Source organism: Emys orbicularis, chromosome 21, assembly GCF_028017835.1.
Source record: "Emys orbicularis isolate rEmyOrb1 chromosome 21, rEmyOrb1.hap1, whole genome shotgun sequence".
NCBI classification, from domain to species: Eukaryota; Metazoa; Chordata; order Testudines; family Emydidae; genus Emys; species Emys orbicularis.
The window spans coordinates 21,642,832-21,655,032 of NC_088703.1; positions in this window are offsets into that span (position 1 = coordinate 21,642,832).

A 12,201-nucleotide genomic window follows, 5' to 3' on the forward strand; every position below is an offset into this window, starting at 1 on the left:
CCAGGGCAGGGACTGGCTGGCTCAGGGGGGCAGGGGATGGGGCCTGGGGCCTTTCCCCTCTAGAGGGCGCTGGCTCCCATCCGGCCCCAGGGCAGGGACTGGCTGGCTCAGGGGGGAAGGGAATGGGGCACAGGGCCTCTCCCCTCTAGGGGGCGCCGGCTCCCATCCGGCCCCAGGGCAGGGACTGGCTGGCTCAGGGGGGAAGGGAATGGGGCACAGGGCCTCTCCCCTCTAGGGGGCGCCGGCTCCCATCCGGCCCCAGGGCAGGGACTGGCTGGCTCAGGGGGGTGGGGAATGGGACACGGGGCCTCTCCCCTCTAGGGGGCGCCGGCTCCCACCCGGCCCCAGGGCAGGGACTGGCTGGCTCAGGGGGGCAGGGGATGGGGCCTGGGGCCTTTCCCCTCTAGGGGGCGCCGACTCCCATCCGGCCCCAGGGCAGGGACTGGCTGGCTCAGGGGGGCAGGGAATGGGGCCCGGGGCCTGTCCCCTCTAGCGGGCACCAGCCCTGATCTGGCCCCAATCTGCTGTTATCAATAATTATTGATTATTATCCATAGTTGGTTTCTAATCATTTCTAATTGCTTAGTTCTCTGAATGTTATCAACAGTGACCTGCTAATGATCACTGGTTGCTCCTAACTGTTAATTACTCACATATCCATAATTAATGGTTAAATGTTAGTAAAGGAAATATATTAACGATTTGCAGTAGGTGCTAATTAGCCACCGGTCATTAATCACAATCCCGGATACTGGATTACTAAAGTGCCACCGGGCTAAACGGACAAGTAAGAGAAGCCGTGTGGGGCAAAAAGGCGTCCTTTACAGTGGAAGATAAATCGTAGCGAGGAAAATCGAACGGAGCGTAAACTCTGGCAAAGGAAGTGTAAAAATGTAACTAGGAAGGCCAAAAAAGATTTTGAAGAACAACTCGCCAAAGACTCCGAAAGTAAAGCAAACATTTTGTAAGTAGATCAGAGGCCGGGACTGGGCTCTTTGGCAATCTGGAGAAATTGATTACCTGGTGTGACAAAGGGGGGGGGGGGAGTTTTCACAATATTTTGGATGAAAATTGTGCATGCCTCAGTTTTCCCCCCCACACACACCTTCCCGTGCTGCACATTTAACCAGGTGGCGGGAGAGGGTTGTTGACTGTCCGCAGAGTCTCGGTGGCTGCTCCGATGGGCCAGACAGCTGGGGCCTAGCAACTAACAGCCCGGGACCCATATCCCACCGCCGGACGAGAGTCACTGATGGCTCAGCTGCGGGGGCATCGCTCCCGGGGGACGAGCGTCTCCCCCAGGGGTCCCATCCAGGGGCACTCGCTGCAGGGGGCTCCCGATTAAACCTGGGGGGGGGGGCTGCAGGCTCCCAGGAGGCGGGGAAGCGGAGGTGTGTGTGTGACCCTACGGGGGCTGCTGCATGGCAGGGGTCCCCCCCGGACCCCTGGGGGGGGGGGCTGTTCCAGAGCCAGGCGAGAGCACCTGTCCAGTGAAGCTGTGACGTATGGTATTGGGTGGGAAGCCGGGGGGGTGGGGGGGGGGTTGCAGGGTTGGGAGTGAGGGGCACCGGCAGGGCTGGGGGGGAAGAGCTGGGCTAGCAGGGGCTGTGGGGCGGGAGTGAGGGGCACTGGCAGGGCTGGGGGGTCAGGGCTGGGCTAGCAGGGGCTGTGGGGCGGGAGTGAGGGGCACCGGCAGGGCTGTGGGGGTCAGGGCTGGGCTAGCAGGGGCTGTGGGGCGGGAGTGAGGGGCACCAGCAGGGCTGGGGGGAGCCCAGGGCAGGGTTAGCAGGGGGGCTACGGGTCAAGAGTGAGGGGCATCGGTAGAGTTGGGGGGGACCCCAGGTTTGGGATAGCCCCCCAGTGTCTCCCAGGGGCATCAGGGTCAGGCCTGACAGCCAGGGGAGAGCGCCCCCTGCTGGGCCCCCACCCTGCCCCGCCCCCTGTAGCTCAGCGCCCCCTGCTGACCCCCCCCCTGTTGATTTCCGGCCTCTGATCGATGAGGAAAGTGGGTGAATTCTCCTGTTGCCAAGGCAACAAAGTATCAACTTCAAGCGTTGCTATGACGCCGGGCAATTTCCCCATCTCGTTCCCATGGCGCCGGCGTTGCCCTGGTGCGACTCACGCCAGATCATCTGGTCTGCTGCGAGTCCAGCTCTGGGAGGGGAGTGGGGTCTAGTGGTTAGAGCGGGGGAGGGGCTGGGAGCCCGGACTCCTGGGTTCTCTCCCTGGCTCTGGGAGGGGAGTGGGGTCTAGTGGTTAGAGCGGGGGGGGGGGCGGGTCTGGGAGCCTGGACTCCTGGGTTCTCTCCCTGGCTCTGGGAGGGGAGTGGGGTCTAGTGGTTAGAGCAGGGGGGCTGGGGGCCAGGACTCCTGGGTTTTCTCCCCGTCTCAGACCGGGGAGTGGGGTCTAGGGGCTTGTTGGAGCTGGGAGCCGGGACGCCTGGCTTTGCGATGCCTAAGGCCGAAGTTGCCCTTCTCTCCTGCAGGGGGCAGCATCGACCCTTCCCCGGCCCCCCACATGCGCTGGGTTTGTTTACACGCTTCACAAAGCCCCGCTCCGCCCCGCCGCCCCCGCACACCGGGCGAAGCGGGAGGGGCGATTCCTCTCCCATCACCCCCGCAGGCATCTATTAGTGTAGAAGGGTTAAAGCCAGGTACACACACGTGTGTGTATGTGTGTCCCTGGCGCCCCCTGCTGGAGGGGCCGGGCCCTGCTCCTCACCGCCCCCGCCCCAGTTGCTGATCGGGATGAACCATTCCAGCCTGGGGATCCTAACCCAGAGCCCCCCTCTTTCCCCACCCCCCTCCTTCCCTGCGAGGGGAGAGCCCCCCCAGCCCCACCCCCTCCCTGCAATGAGAGAGCCCCCTCCCCTTCCCTCCCAGCCTGCGCCGGAAGAGCCCCTCCCCTCCCCGGGATGGCAGAGTCCCCTCCCCCTCCCTCCCTGCCACGGGGGAGCCCCTCCCCCTCCTGTCCCCACCCCCCGCCCCACCCCGCCGCCGTTCAGCACCGCGGGGCGGACAGCTCCGAGCCCCGCTCCGCCGCCCCTGCGCCTGCCCCCCGCCGCGATGGAGGGAGACGGTAGGAGCCCCCCGCCCCCCCTCCCCCATGGGAGCAGCCGGCGCTGAGGACTTGGGGGGTCTCGAACTGCGGGGGGGGGGGGAACAAAGCCGCGGGGCGGGGAGCGGCTGAAGGGTCGGATCGCGGCTGGGGGAGGGGGGCTGGCCCTGGCTCCGGGCCGGGTCCCGGCTGGGTCCATCGGTGTCACTCTGGAGTGACACCCGTTTACACTGGCTGAGGATCCGTCCCTGTGTCTTGATGGGCAAATTCGCTCTATAGAGGGCCAGAGGCTCAGCTGGTGTCTAAAGGGGTGTCACTCCAGAGTGACTCTGAGTCACGCCAGCTGGGGGTCTGGCCCTATTGGTCCAATGGAGCTACGGCCACTGGTCCAGCGGGGGGTCTGGCCCCATTGATCCAATGGAGCTGCGGGCTGATGGCTTCAGTTGAGGGTTGGCCCCATTGACCCCAATGGAACTACAGCAGCTGGACCCAGCGGGGGGTCTGGCCCCATTGACCCCAATGGAGCTACGGCCACTGGCCCAGCTGGGGGTCTGGCCCCATTGACCCCAATGGAGCTGCAGCCACTGAATACTGGCCCCCTCGGGGAGCGGTGAGGGTCTGATGGACAGAGGGGAGCTCACGGCCCTGGGTGGGGTGGGGTGGGACCTGGGGGGCGAGGAGGGGTCAGATTCCGGGAGGGGGCTGGGCTGGAAGCAGAGTCCTGCTGGGAATGCGGAGGATCGATATTCCGGCGCTGCCGGCTCCCATCCGGTGTGGGTCTCATGGGACCCGGGGCGCCGGAGGCTCTTGGCTGGTTCCGGAGCTGACTCACGGTGGCTGGGGCTGGGGAGGAGCCCGTCTCTTGCCCTGATGCCCCAAGTGGGGGCACCCGCTGACCACCAGGGCCAGGCAGCGGCCGGCGCAGATCGATGCGGTCGGCAAGGTGGGGTCCAACTTAACAGGTGAAACCATCTCCCCAGCCACAGACCCACCGACCATCCCAGGTCAGGCTAGCTGGGGGGCTGGCCCCATTGATCCAGTGGAGCTGCGGCCGATGGGGGATGTCCAGTGCTCAAAGCACATGCCCTGTAGCACAGACCCAGTGTGTGGGGGGGGAGGGGTTGGATCCAGGACTCCTGGGTTCTCTCCTGGCTCTGGGAGGGGAGTGGGGGCTGGTGGTTAGAGGAGGGTGGGCTGGGAGCCAGGACTCCTGGGTTCTCTCCTGGCTCTAGGAGGGGACTGGGGGCTGGTGGTTAGAGCGGGGGGGGGGGGGCTGGGAGCCAGGACTCCTGTGTTCTCCCCAGCTCACTTGCCCCCTGGCTGGGCCCCGGGCTTGCAGCGCGTCGGGTTTCGTGGCGGGGCGGGGGCTGTTGTGGTGCGGAAGGGCCCAGCTGTTGCGGCTGCTCCTGCCTCGGGGCACACGGGGGGTGTGTGTGGGAAACACACGTACGCAGGCAGCACACGTGCACCCGCTCTGCCAGCCCGGCCCTGGGCTCTCCCCCCCCCACCAGTGCCCCTCACTCCCGACCCGCAGCCCCTGGGCTCCCCCCAGCTCTGCCGGTGCCCCTCACTCCCAACCCACAGCCCCTGCTAGCCCAGCTCCAGGCTCCCCCCATACACAGCTTTTCCCCTGGCCCCACCGCCAGGGGAAGCCTTGACAGGGTGGGGTTTCAGTTCTTCTGGCCTATTCAGCCATATCGCCCCCCGTTGCTGAGGCTGTGGGTTAGTGCCCCTCGGAGGTTGTGCTGGAGGGTGACCAGATGTCCCGATTTTATAGGGACAGTCCCGATTTTTGGGTCTTTTTCTTATATAGGCTCCTATTACCCCCCCACCCCCGTCCTGATTTTTCACACATGCTGTCTGGTCACCCTAGCTGTAACAGGGCCCCGGCCCCACTTCCGACGGGGCTCAAGCCCAGCAAACTCATTTCACGGCGGTGGGAAATGGCAGCGGGGGAGAGAGGTTGGTTGACTCAGAGAACCCACCTCCCAGAGCCAGGGAGAGAACCCAGGAGTTGTGATACACTGCGTCACTCCGCTGACACTGTCCGACGTTTTCATTAAAGTGATGTGGTTCCCCCAGCCCCACAGCGCGGACGTTGGGCTGACGGGTGGGGACGTGTGTTCCGGGCTTTGTCTGTTGGCCTCTGGGGGCTGGGGGCCGCCCTGAGCCAGCCAATCCCTGCCCTGGGGCCGGATGGGAGCCGGCGCCCCCTAGAGGGGACAGGCCCCGCACCCCATTCCCTGCCCCCTGAGCCAGCCAGTCCCTGCCCTGGGGCCGGATGGGAGCCGGCGCCCCCTAGAGGGGACAGGCCCCGCACCCCATTCCCTGCCCCCTGAGCCAGCCAGTCCCTGCCCTGGGGCCGAATGGGAGCCAGCGCCCCGTAGAGGGCAAAGGCCCCATGCCCCATTCCCCACGCCCCTGAGCCAGCCAGTCCCTGCCCTGGGGCCAGATGGGAGCCGGTGCCCCCTAGAGGGGACAGGCCCCGTGTCCCATTCCCTGCCCCCCTGAGCCAGCCAGTCCCTGCCCTGGGGCCGGATGGGAGTCCACGCCCTCTAGAGGGGACAGGCCCCGTGTCCCATTCCCTACCCCCCTGAGCCAGCCAGTCCCTGCCCGGGGGCCGGATGGGAGCCGGCGCCCCCTAGAAGGGACAGGCCCCGTGTCCCATTCCCTGCCCCCTGAGCCAGCCAGTCCCTGCCCTGGGGCCGAATGGGAGCCAGCGCCCCGTAGAGGGCAAAGGCCCCATGCCCCATTCCCCACGCCCCTGAGCCAGCCAGTCCCTGCCCTGGGGTCAGATGGGAGCCGGTGCCCCCTAGAGGGGACAGGCCCCGTGTCCCATTCCCTGCCCCCCTGAGCCAGCCAGTCCCTGCCCTGGGGCCGGATGGGAGCCGGCGCCCCCTAGAGGGGACAGGCCCCGTGTCCCATGCCTCCTTCCATGGTGGTGTTTTCCGGTGGTTGCTCTGTTTGACGAAGGCCTGGGCTGACGGGCGCTGGCGGGGGGGTGGGGGGAGCTGTCACCCAGCTCAGCACAAGCGGGCGTCGGGGCCCGGGGCGGCAAGATTGCGTGAGCAAGAGACAGAGACAGAGACAGAGACAGAGCCGGCCGGCGCTGGCTGAGCAGTCACAGGGGCAGAGGGGCCCATGGCTCCGATCTGGGGCAGGGGCCGGATCCCGCGCTAGACGGGCCCGTGGGTTTGAGCCGGGGGCGGGGGGGGGGGGTGGTCTCCTGTGTTACCCTGGGTCTGTGCACATCCAGCCGTAGGAAGCAGGTACCTGGGTTTGTGCTTAAAGCACTCGACTGGGAGCCAGGACGTCTGGGTCCTTTCCCCAGGTTCAGACCCCACCCCGCCCGAGATGGGAGCCCGTCGCGCCGGGCACCGCCCATGCCTGTCCCCCGCCCCAGCGGGAGCCAGGCCCTGCCCGCCCCGGGGAGCTCACAGCCTGAATCAAGGGGGGCTTGTGCTTTCACGAGGGGAAATTGAGGCCCAGGGCGGGCCCAGACCCACAGAGGAGGCGTCTGGAACTGGACCCAGGCATCCCGCGAGCCAGGCGGAGGTGGTGAGACCCTGCCCGGGCCGGGGGGAGGTGAAGGCTCCAGCCCATGACGCCCGCCCCACGACGTGCAGCGCCGCTCGCTCCCCGCCCGGCACTGGGTCAATCCTGCTGGTTGGGGGGGGGGGGGGAATTAATGCACTCGGCTCCATCTGTGAGCTGGGGGGGGGGATTAGTGAGCAGGGCCGGCCCCAGGCTCTTTAACGGGTGCTAATGGGATCAGAGCCTGGGAGGAGGGGGCAGGAGAGAGAGAAACTCCCCATCAGCCAGCCCCCAACATTCCCTGTCAGTCTGTCTGTCCCCCCTTCTAGCCAACCCCCCTCTCAGCCTCCAGCTATCGAGAAATCCCAATGCACCCTCTGTCCAGCCAGCCAGCCCCGGCCCCAAGCTAGCCAGCTCTCTACCCGTCCCCGGGCACCCCGTCTCTCGGCCGCCAGCCAGCCAGCCCCAGCCCCGGCCCCAAGCTAGCCACCCCTCTACCCATCTCCCTGCACCCCCCCATCTGTCCGGCCAGCCCCAGCCCCAAGCTAGTCACCCCTCTACCCGTCCCCTGGCACCTCTCTGGCTGCTGTCCGGCCAGCCAGCCCCATACGCTACCCACCCAGCTGTTTGCAGAGCTCGTGCAGCTCAGACACTTGTGTCCGCCACCAACAGAAGTTGGTCCAATAAAAGATGTTCCCTCCCCCACTTTATCATTCATCCATCCCCATTCACACCCTGCCTCCCTCCCCATCCCCATCCTCCATCCATCCCCATTCACACCCTGCCTCCCTCCCCATCCCCATCCTCCATCCATCCCCATTCACACCCTGCCTCCCTCCCCATCCCCATCCTCCATCCATCCCCATTCACACCCTGCCTCCCTCCCCATCCCCATCCTCCATCCATCCCCATTCACACCCTGCCTCCCTCCCCATTCACACCCTGCCTCCATCCAACCAAACCCTCCAGCCATCCCCATTCACACCCTTCATACAGCCCCATTCACACCTTCCCTCCATCCCCATCCCGACCCTCCCTCCCCATTCACACCCTGCCTCCCTCCCCATCCCCATCCTCCATCCATCCCCATTCACACCCTGCCTCCCTCCCCATTCACACCCTGCCTGCATCCAACCAAACCCTCCAGCCATCCCCATCCTCATCCCCACCCTCTATCCATCCATTCACACCCTCTGGCTATCCCCATCTACACCCTCTCTCCCTCCCTCCCTCCACACCCTCCGTCCATCCAACCAAGCCCTCCAGCCATCCCCATTCACACCCTCCCTCCCTCCCCACTCTTCATCCATCCCCGTTCACACCCTCCCTCCCCGCTCTTCATCTAACTCCATTCACATCCTCCATCCATCCAACCAAACCCTCCATCCACACCCTCCCTCCATCCCCATACACACCCTCTAGCCATCCATTCACACCCTCTGGCCATCCCCATCTACACCCTCCCTCCCACCACACCCTCCATCTATCCAACCAAACCCTCCCTCCATCCCCATCCCCATCCCCATCCATCCATTCACACCCTCCCCTCCCTCCCCATTCACACCCTCTGGCCATCCCCATCTACACCCTCTCTCTCTCCCTCCCTCCACACCCTCCGTCCATTCAACCAAAACCTCCATCCATCCCCATTCACACCCTCCCTCCATCCCCATTCACACCCTCCCTCCATCCCCATACACACCCTCACTTTCTCCATTTCCCCGCCCTCACCTGGTCACACCCAGCGTGGGCGGGGCAGACTACGGCCCCGCCTCTCCCACCAAAGGATACACCCACCCACCCAGTGCTCTGCCTCAGGGGTAACCATGAGGACTGGCCTCTCTCCCATCACCTGGGCTGGTGGCGGGGAGGATAGACTGGAAGGGACGACAACTCCCCGTGACACTGAGCGCAGCGCTGCCCCCTGCTGGGCGGGATCAGAGCACTCTCTGCTTTGTGGCATAGACCCCGCAGGGCAACTGGCTAATGGGGATTCTCCTCTGGCAACGCCAGGAATCCCCCATCCATGAGCTCCTCCCCGCACCTGGACAGTCAGCACTACACCCGGGTCCGTTTACAGCCCATTATGGAGTCAGACACTAACAGTGCCTGGTATGGCAGGAAAGGTGTGTGTGTGGGGGGGGGTCTAGTGGTTAGAGCAGGCTGGCTGGTGGGTTAGAGCAGGGGGGCTGGGAGCCAGGACTCCTGGGTTCTCTCCCCAGCTCTGGGAGGGGAGTGGGGGCTAGTAGTTAGAGCAGTGGGGGGGCTGGGAGCCAGGACTCCTGGGTTCTCTCCCCGGCTCTGGAAGGGGAGTGAGGTCCAGTGGTTAGAGCAGTGGGGGGCTGGGAGCCAGGACTCCTGGGTTCTCTCCCCAGCTCTGGGAGGGGAGTGGGGGCTAGTGGTTAGAGCAGTGGGGGGCTGGGAGCCAGGACTCCTGGGTTCTCTCCCCATCTCTGGGAGGGGAGTGGGGGCCAGTGGTTAGAGCAGTGGGGGACTGGGAGCCAGGACTCCTGGGTTCGATTCCTCACCCCGTGAAGTGCAGGGCGCAGAGGCAGTTTGCCAGCGGGGAGCAACGCGAGCTCCAAGTCTGTGTTTGTGGCTCAGCCGTTGTCCCCCGCGGCGGCCCCGGCCCTTTGCACAGGAGATGGAGGAGCCTGTCAGGGAGAGGACCAGCAGGGAGGCGCGTAGAGCCGGGACTCAGTTTGACTGATTGCCCAGTTTGATTGTCCTGCTGGGCAGGGGGTTCCCGGGCCTGGGTTCACACATTGAGGGCAAATCTTTTCAAACTGATCAAGCTAATTTGACCTATTTCCTGGATTCCCGACCTCGCCTGTGCGGTTAATGCCGGCGGCAACGTACAAGCACCTTGCCAGGGCTAAACAACACACACGTATAAGACCAGTACCTATCCTGAGCAAAACTGATCTACAGGTGACCCAGTCTTCTGGTCAGCCAGCGTCCCACATACCACCCCTCGCTGAAGGTACCCCCTCACCAAGGATCCCTAGGTTCTGCCCTGCCACAGCTCCACTCTCTGATTTGGTGGTAGCAGTGGGATCCCACAGTGCCTACCCCAGAAGCCAGGGGGAGACTGCTTGGGGGGGGGGGGTGGTATCTCCTCCTGCACAGACAAAGCCCCCTGCAGGGAGGGGTTGGTGGAGACCCCCCCCCCCCAGCAATGGGGCTGGTAGTTAACACCCCGGCGAGATGTATGGGGCACTTGGGACAATTCACCCCTCTCTGAGCAATAGATTCAGGCTCTCGGCAGACTCAGGCAGGGGGGTCGGGCACCCTTGGGGCAGTCCCTCTGCCCCCGTGATGATCGGCTGACCCAGACCTGTGCCCTCCCCTCCCCCAGGTGCAAAGATGAATGCAGCTCGGAGATCGGCCATGCTGGCCTCGGAGGTGACCGCGCCTCCCACCGAACCGGCCGTGAACGCCACCGAGACGCCCAGCAAGGAGGACGTCTTCTCCGACATGAAGGACAAGTTCATGAACAAACTCAGCAAGCTGCCAAGTGAGTGCTCGGGCGGGAGGGGGGGGATCCTCACCCCATAGCCCCCGTGTCCCACCCCAAAGGCAGTCGCATCTCAGCACTGGGTCAGAGGTCCCTGTAGAAGCACTCCCCACCCCCCTGCCCCAGAGGGGCTGCGTCCCAGCGCCGGGCGAGGGGTCCCCAGCCCCCCACCCCAGAGGGGCCGCGTCTCACTCCTGCTCTGTCCCCGCCGCAGTCCCGCCCTGGGCCGTGGCCACCATCCTGCTCGTGGTGGCTCTTCTCCTGCTCTGCTGCTGCGTCTGCGCCTGCAAGAAATGCGGGAAGCGGAAGAAGGGGAAGAAGGGGAAGGAGAAAGCGAAGGCTCAGATCAACCTGAAGGAGGTGAAGGAGCTGGGTCAGAGCTACATCGACAAGGTGAGGCCCCCTCTAGGGGGCGCCGGCTCCCACCTGGCCCCAGGGCAGGGACTGGCTGGCTCAGGGGGGCGGGGAATGGGGCCCGGGGCCTGTCCCCTCTAGGGGGCGCCGGCTCCCACCCGGCCCCCAGGGCAGGGACTGGCTGGCTCAGGGGGGCAGGGAATGGGACACGGGGCCTGTCCCCTCTAGGGGGCGCCGGCTCCCACCTGGCCCCAGGGTGGGAGGCTGGTGGGGGGAGGGGGGGGGGGGCTCAGTTCTGGACTCAGCTGCTATAGAGCTGCTTATCTCCTGAGCCTCTCAGATGCCTGAGCCGTCAGCCCCTGAGGCAGCAGCCTCTGACCTTGGGGGCTGCCTGGATGCTCCGCCGAGGGTGGGGGGTAGTTCTGTGTGGGATGGGGGGGGGCAGAGTGCAGCTATTGTGGGTCATGGTTGTATAAGTGATGTGTGTCTGTCGCTCCCTGGCGCCCCCTGCTGGAGGGGCCGGGCCCCGCGCTGTGTGTGTCCCTGGCGCCCCCTGCTGGAGGGGCCGGGCCCCGCGCTGTGTGTGTCCCTGGCGCCCCCTGCTGGAGGGGCCGGGCTCTGCGCTCTGTGTGTGTGTCCCTGGCGCCCCCTGCTGGAGGGGCCGGGCTCTGCGCTCTGTGTGTCCCTGGTGCCCCCTGCTGGAGGGGCCGGGCCCTGCGCTGTGTGTGTGTCCCTGGCGCCCCCTGCTGGAGGGGCCGGGCCCTGTGCTGTGTGTGTCCCTGGCGCCCCCTGCTGGAGGGGCCGAGCCCTGCGCTCTGTGTGTGTCCCTGGCGCCCCCTGCTGGAGGGGCCGGGCCCTGCATTGTGTGTGTGTCCCTGGCGCCCCCTGCTGGAGGGGCCGGGCCCTGCATGTGTAACTGAGGTGGTGGCTGTACGCAAGGTGTCTCTCTCTCTCTCTTCCCCCACCCTCCCGCCCCAGGTGCAGCCCGACATTGAGGACCTGGACCCGGCGCTGCTGCCTGAGCCTAAGGACGAGAAGGCCCAGGAGAAGCTGGGGAAGCTGCAGTACTCGCTGGACTACGACTTCCAGAATGGGCAGGTGGGGGTACCCGCGGGGCCTGCCAAGGGACCCAGGTGTCCGGGCTCGCATCCCTCCCAATTCCAACCTAGTAAAAAACCCCTCCCCTCCCAGAGCTGGGAATGGAACATAGGTCTCCTGGTTCCCAGTCCCCCCCCCCCCCGTAACCACTAGACCCCACTCCCCTCCCAGAGCTGGGGAGAGAACCCAAGAGTCCTGCGTCGCCCGGCTGGGGCACTGATGTGGGGGAAGCTCACAGCATGGCCGACACCCTGTGTCACAGCGGGACTTTTCCCTTTCACCCTGTCCCAGCTGGTGGTGGGCATCATCCAGGCAGCCGACCTGCCGGCGCTGGACATCGGGGGCACGTCCGACCCCTACGTCAAAGTCTTCCTGCTCCCCGAGAAGAAGAAAAAACACGAGACCAAAGTGCATCGGAAAACCCTGAACCCCATGTTCAACGAGACCTTCACCTTCAAGGTAACGCCCATCACTCCTGACCCGCAGCCCCCTCCGTGCCCCCCAGCTGTGCCGGTGCCCCTCACTCCCGACCCGCAGCCCCCTCCGTGCCCCCCAGCTCTGCCGGTGCCCCTCACTCCTGACCCGCAGCCCCCTCCGTGCCCCCCAGCTGTGCCGGTGCCCCTCACTCCCGACCCGCAGCC